Raw genomic sequence first — 7195 nt, forward strand, 5'->3', positions numbered from 1 at the left:
TAACCCTAGGCTTATGGGTCCAATTATCCAACCACATGTGAATCTAAATTAGACTCTGCTTTACAAATCCATGAGTTTGGATTGGAGCCAGTGCTAGGATTACTACAATTCAGGGCAGGAAGAAGAGTAGGAGAGAGAGCAGAAGAGGAGTTCCAACAGAAAATAACCTATGATGAAAAACTCTGGGACCTCTCCTCTGGAAGTTTCAGAATCTGCTTCCTTTAAGAATGTTGGGGAGGCCAGGCTTGGTGGCTCATGCCTGTAATCCCAGCACTCTGGGAGGCAGAGGTGGGCGGATCACAAGGTCAGGAGATCAAGACCATCCTGTCTAATATGGTGAAATTCCATCTCTACTAAAAATACAAAAAATAAGCTGGGCATTGTGGCACGTATCTGTAGTCCCAATTACTAGGGAGACTGAGACAGGAGAATCACTTGAACCCGGGAGGTGGAGGTTGCAGTGAGCCGAGATGGCGCCACTGCACTCCAGCCTGAGTGAGACTCAGTCTCAAAAAAAAAAAAAAAAAAAGGAAGAGGAAGGTTGGGGAAAAGATGGAAATACAATTGAAAGAGACCTGGAAGGAGGAGAAGAGGTATATGGGTCTGAAAATTTTTCTTCTGATAACACAGGAACTTCTATGTGTAGGGGCCACTCTGGGTGATATCCAAGTCCCTGTTGTAAAGGTAAACTGAGGCTGGAGCCAAACCGGGAACGAAGACATAAGGCAAATGGCAGTGAGAATAGCCTTTATTAGGACTCGCAGGCGAGGTTTCTCGGTCCAAAGGTGCGGGCCGAGGAATTAGCGCTGAGGGGCTTTTTATAGCCCGAGAGTTAGGGAAGCTGGTTGTGCAAACAGGGCCTGGGGGGTCTTGAAACTACTAGGGCAGGAGTTGAGTAAGGGTCATGAGGAAGGGGTCTTTGGAAACTGTCAACCGAAACTGCTGTTTACGAACTTGTGGAATGCAGGTGAGCTGCGGGTCATGGGGGAGTGTGGTTGCCCAGCCAGAACTCTGACGCATGTAAGTCTGCGGGTGTGTACAAGGGTGAAGGGAGTCTTTAACAAAAGGCCTGCTACACCGGGTAACGCCGCCATGTTGGGTCTAGATTCCTGCCTAACACCTGTGATCACAGGTCCTGGTGGGACAAGGTTCTACTGAAGGGCCAAAGACAATGGAGCAGCAAAGATGACCCAGCTGAGCAGTGACCACATAAAGTTCATGGTGGCCTGAGCACCCACTGTGCACAGCCCCATCTAGTCTCCTCCTCTGCAACAAATCAGCACAAGAGTAGCTCCCTCCTTTTCTATCTGTGAGAAGAAAATGTCCTTTGAGAGGTCAGAAAGGTGGCAGCACCATGAGACCCTAGTGGAAACTCCTAGTCTTGGACCCCAGAGAAGTTTCCAGAAATGTGTGACTGCAGACCCAGGGCAGGATAAGGGAAAACAAGGAAAGCAGATGTGGGTCCTGGACTAACTGCCTTCCTAAGGTCTGTCCTTAGCCAGGGAACTTCCCCTGACCTGTGATTACTGGGATCAGGTCCCCATCACTACAATCATCAAGGTGATAAATCTGTGCTTCTTTGTCACATGTGCTTTACAAAAGAGTAAGTGCTGGCACACAGGGCGTAGGCTGGGTCAGCCCATGAGTGTAGATGGTGCTTCCCAGTAACCAGGCAGGGCATTTCTACCTGGGGCTTGGAACCCTCAGTGGGACAAAAAAACTCAGAGCTCTTCTTCCTCCACAGCACAAAAGTGACCACAGCTTCAGTGACAACAGCTGCAAAGACAACCAGTCCAGCAATGATGCCCATGATGAGGATAGTGGGCTGGAAAGACTGCTCTGGGAAAGGAGGGGAAGGTGAGGGTCTCTGACCCCAGGCCCCACCACCGACCCTGTTAAAGGTCTCCAGAGGGGCTCCTGCTTTCCCTAAGAGACATGACACCTCCATCTCCCTCCTTACTCCATCTCAGCATGAGGGGCTCAGGCAGCCCCTGGTGCTGCACCTAGCACGTGAATCTCTGCTCCTCTCCAGAAGGCACCACCACAGATGCCCACTTCTGGAAGGTTCCATCCCCTGCAGGCCTGGTCCCCACGAGCTCCAGGTCGTGGGTCTGGTCCTCACTCTCCCACTGCCAGGTCAGTCTGATCTCCACAGGGTAGAAGCCCAGGGCTCAGCACCTCAGGGTGGCATCATAGTCAAAGACAGGGCGGTGGGTCACGTGTGAATTGGGGGGGTCTGAAAGGAAAAGTCCAAAAACTCAGGCACTTTGCATCTCTCGTGGGACACTCCAGCAGCACCAGTATGTGACCGTCCTAAGAATGAACCAGATACCTGGCGGGATGGGGTGGGGGGAGGGAGCACGTAACTCAGACACCAGCCTGGACACGGGCACCTGGGATAATCTCCTAATCCTTGGAAAGTTCTAATCTCTCAGCGGGGGACCAGGGACTTCCGATTCTGACCTGAGTGAAGGCCAAAGAACTCAGAGGAGCTGGAGTCAGACCCCCACACACATTGAGTGTGAGGCAGAGAGCAAGGCCTGAGGGGAAAAGTCCTGGTGCCTAAGACTGCTGTGGGGTCAAAGGGAACTCCTGATCAGTATTCCAGGGATTGTCTTCCCCTCCACTCCCTCAGAGACTTCATCCCTTAATTGTCCCAGAGAGCAGGGCGGGCCCTCAGAGTCACTCTCTGGTACAGGATCTGGAAACCCAGGAGGATTCCTCTCCCTCAGGACCAGAGGGAGGGCGTATTCTAGTGTTGGTCCCATTTTCCTCCTCTCCTTGTGCTAGGCCAGCCTGGGAGGTCTACAGGAGATCGGGGAGGTGCCCCATGGCCCCTGGTACCCACACGATGCAGCATCTCCTTCCCATTCTCCAGGTATCTGTGGAGCCACTCCACTCACGTGCCCTCCAGGTAGGTTCTCCTTCGTTCAGTCGCTTTGGCCGCCTCACACTTGCGCTTGGAGATCTGAGCCACAGTGTCCGCTGCGGTTCAGGAGCACAGGTCCTCGTTCAGGGCGAGGTAATCCTTGCCATTGTAGGCGAACTGTTCACACCTGCAGAGGAGGTGCCCGTCGGGCCCCAGGTCGCAACCAATCATCCACTGGAGGGTGTGAGACCCTGGCCCCGCCCCCTCGGTCAGCCCCGCCCACCGAACCTCGCCCCCTCCCGGACCAACCCGCAGGGATTTTGGTAAAGGCGAGTGGGCTTCTCCCAGGTAGAGGGTCTGGGCGAGTCCCGCGGCCTCGGGGTGGATCTCAGACCTGGAGACTCGGGAGTACCCCGGTCGTCCGTAGGGCATGGAGGTGGGGGGTCGTGATCTGCGCCCCGGGCCGGGGTCACTCACCAGCCTGGCTCTGGTTGTAGTAGCTGCGCAGGGTCCGCAGGTTCACTCTGTCAGTCTGTGCGTGGGCCTTGGCGATCCGTGTCTCCTCTTCCCAATACTCCGGCCCCTCCTGCTCCACCCACGGCGCCCGCGGCTCCATCCTGGACTCGCAGCTTCGCTATCGAGCCGCAAGAACTGCGTGTCGTCCACGTGGCCCACTGCGATGAAGCGGGGCTCCCCGCGGCCTGGCCGGGACACGGCAGCGCTGAAGTACCTCATGGAGTGGGAGCCTGGGGGCGAGGAGGGGCTGAGACCCGCCCGACCCTCCTCCCCGCGCGGCTCCCCGGGTCCTGCACCACCGTCGGGCGGACCCCTGGTCCCTACCCGCCGAGGCCATCTCCCGATCCCGCACTCACCCGCCCAGGTCTCTGTCAGGGCCAGAGCCCCCGAGAGCAGCAGGAGGAGGGTTCGGGGCGCCATGACCACCATCCTTGGCGTCTGGGGAGAATCTGAGTCCGAGTGGGTGAGCGAGGACTTTAGAACCGGGACCGCGGCGACTCTGGCTTCTCTAAAAACCTGTTACCTAATGGGAGTGAGAACTGGAGTCGCCCGGTGAGAATCCACGAAGAAGGACCCGACACAGGTTGGGAGAAGGAGAGAAACTCTGCGGAGATGGGGAATCCTCAACACGGGGCCTCCCCAATCCATACACTGCCTGTGGGGCCTGAGACCCTGAGAGCCACGCCTGGGGCCCTGGGACGTCTCCCTGACCCGCTACTCCTGTGCCAAGCGCTCTGTCGCAATGTCTCCCTGAGTCTTGGCACAGGAGCTGTCTGAGAAACCAGGGAGAAACCCTCGGCATGGGCCCCGTCCCTCTTCCTTCACTTTTCATCCCGGACTCCCTGTCCCAGAACTGGACTCCCTGCCTCCTACTCCTTACCTGTCCCAGTGGACTCTTCTAGAAGAAAACTCACCCCAGAGAACTTGTTGCCAGAGAGTGAGCTTGCCCTGGGAATGGAGGTGTAGAGACAGGGCTTCTTTTTCTTTTCTTTTTTCTTTCTGTTTAAATCTGGAAAAGTTGTGCCTGAGTGCATGAGATAGAACAGAGACCAGTTTGCTTTTTGTTTATTAACTACAGTGAGTAGCAGAGTCTTCGTAACCCCTGAATGATCAGGAATCTAATTGGTGAAAAATGTGACTTTGGTCCCTTGATATATAAATGTGTCTAAAAGCGTTACAACAGGATTCACAAAGCTTCTAAGTTTCACTTTCCCAGACAATGCATCTGTGACTCCTGCTTGTTGTATTTTAAATTTACCACCATTCCGTAGCCTTGAGTTTCCCGGTGAGTCCAGGACATCTCCTCAATACAAAGCAGCACACTGTGGTACTGTATGTTGCAACCACGAGTCAGTACAGTCTTTATTCACCTCACAGTTGCAAGTGTTCAACGCAGTCACAATGCCCCTCACTAGTGCTCATGCACTGCTTGTTTTTAGGAAGTATCCACATGTAAGTGGTGTGTATATTTTTTAGGAATACTTAGTACTTTTAAACCTGATTAACATAAAAAACGATTAGTTTCTAGGCAGACCCACATAAGACATTAAAGGCCAACCTCAAAGGTCACCTTGCGAGGCTCTGTAGATGGATGTATTAAAATCTATAAAACAATGTATTTAAACCTAAGAATTCTGCTGCTTTGGAATTCTTTCCCTCTGCTCCTTTTCCTCAACTTCTGCTTCTCCAGCCCTTCCCTCCATCCCTCTCATCCCTCAGGCCCTCTTCTCCCCCTTAATCCCCACCACCCTGTCACTCCTGAATTGTGGATTTAGCACTGTTCCATGACCTGCTACGTACGTGACTGTTCTCTCCACAGTGGTCCTGCTGCTGTGAGTCACAGTGTGTCATTTCTCCACCTAAAACACTCCAGTGGCTCCACCTTGTTCTTGTGAAGCTTCTAGAATGTCAGGCACTTGAGCATATGAGGGCATACCTGGTTCATCATAGGGACTAAATGAATTTTTCTTGACTGACTGAATGAAATATGAGTGTATTAAATTGCATCACAGAAAATTATAAAATGTAAAATACTGAAAAAGTTAAAATATATTTTATTTTATGTAACTAGTGTGCATATCAATTCATCAATTCATTCCACGAGTCTTTTGAGTCTCTGTATGAATTTTACAAGACTGTGTAGCAAATTGTCACAAACATTGACTTTAAACACACCCATTTATTGTATTCATTGATTTGTTTTTAGAGACAGAGTCTCCCTCTGTCATCCAGGGTGAAGTGCAGTCACATGATCATGGCTCACTGCAGCCTCAAGCTTCTGGGCTCAAGGGACCCTCCTGCCTCAGTCTTCAGAGTAGCTAGGACTGCAGGCAAGTGCCACCATGCCAAGGTAATTTAAAAAAAAAACTGTAGAGACGAGTGTCTCACTGTATTATCCTGACTAGTCTCAAACTCCTGGCTGCAAGTGATCCTTCTGTGTCAGCTCTTCAAATGTTGGGATTACAGGCCTGCACTACCACGCCTGGCCAAACAACACCCATTTATCTGTTTATAGTTCCTTAGTCAGAAATCTGGGCATGATGTGGACAGAATGTCTATTCCGGGCTTCCCAAAGCTGTGTTTTCATTTTGAATCCCCTTCAGGCTTATACAGAGGTGGCAGAATGCAGTTTCTGGCAGTTGTAAGACTGAGGTCGCTGTTCTTCGCTGGCTTTCACTGTAGAGAACAGGGAGGGCTGTGCTCAATTCCTGGTGCCCACCAGCGTTCTTTCCCACACAGCCTCTTCATTTTCAAAGCCCACGGTGGAGGAAACCCCTCATGTTGAGTCCCTCTCACACTGTGAATCTCTATGCTCAGGAAAAACCCAGTCCTTTAAAGGGCTCATCTGATTAGGACAGTCCAAGCAGGATAAACCCACCCTAAAGTCAACTAATTGAAGCACTTAGTTATATCTGCTAAATCCCTTCACAGGAGCACCTACATTAGAGTTGGTTGAATAACTGGAGGAAGGTGAATGACCAGGAGCTGGTTGTTGGGGGCCATCATAGAATCAGCCTAGCAAAGACTGGATCTTCCTTTTGTGTTTTATTGGGACACAGTTGGAAATTGGAGTTGTAGTAAAGTGATCATTGTGAATGGTAATAAGACGTCCTCTTCAGCCATGAAAATTCTCCTTACCTTTTAAAACTAAGTTACATGTTTTTTATCTTATAGTTAATTTAGAGCAGGTGTGGTGCCTGCAGTCCTAGCACTTTCGAAGGCAGAGGAAGGCAGCTTTGACTGCAGAAGTTCAAGATCAGCCTGGGCAATATGGTGAAACCCCCATCTCTACAAAAGAATAAAAAATAGAAAATTAGCCTGGCATGTTAATTCATGCCTGCTGTCCCAGCTACTCAGGAGGTTGAGATCAGAGAATCTCTTGAGCCCAGGAGGTTGACACTGCAGTGTATGATGATCATGCCACTGCACTCCAGCCTGGGTGACAGAGTGAGACCCTGTCTCAAAAATAGTAATATGATGATGATAAATTTAGAGCAAGTGCAAATTAACGTGTAATAATATATCCTCTTGTGAAAATGTATTAGTTATTTACTATTGCATAACAAATTATGTAAAACTTAGCAGCTCAAAACAACAAATATTCATCATCTCTCACAGTTTCTAATGGTCAGGAATCCAGGAGAGGTTTCCCTGAATGCTTCTGGCTCAGGGCCTCTCACAAGGTTGCAGTCCAGTTGTCAGCCTAGGGCTGCATTGTCTGAGGGCTTCACTGGGGCTGGGGATTCACTTGAAACATGGCTCACTCACATGGCTGTTGGAAAAGGCCTAGTTCCTTGTTTTCTGGTCCCA

The 7195-nt window shown here is 50.9% G+C and overlaps 1 pseudogene; it reads right to left on the minus strand.

The window, feature by feature from the left end:
• Nucleotides 1-1292: 1292 nt before the first annotated feature.
• On the minus strand, nucleotides 1293-3836 carry LOC135964403 (HLA class I histocompatibility antigen, alpha chain G-like; annotated as a pseudogene).
• Nucleotides 3837-7195: the final 3359 nt, after the last annotated feature.

This window comes from Macaca fascicularis, chromosome 4, assembly GCF_037993035.2.
Source record: "Macaca fascicularis isolate 582-1 chromosome 4, T2T-MFA8v1.1".
In the NCBI taxonomy this organism is placed as follows: domain Eukaryota; kingdom Metazoa; phylum Chordata; class Mammalia; order Primates; family Cercopithecidae; genus Macaca; species Macaca fascicularis.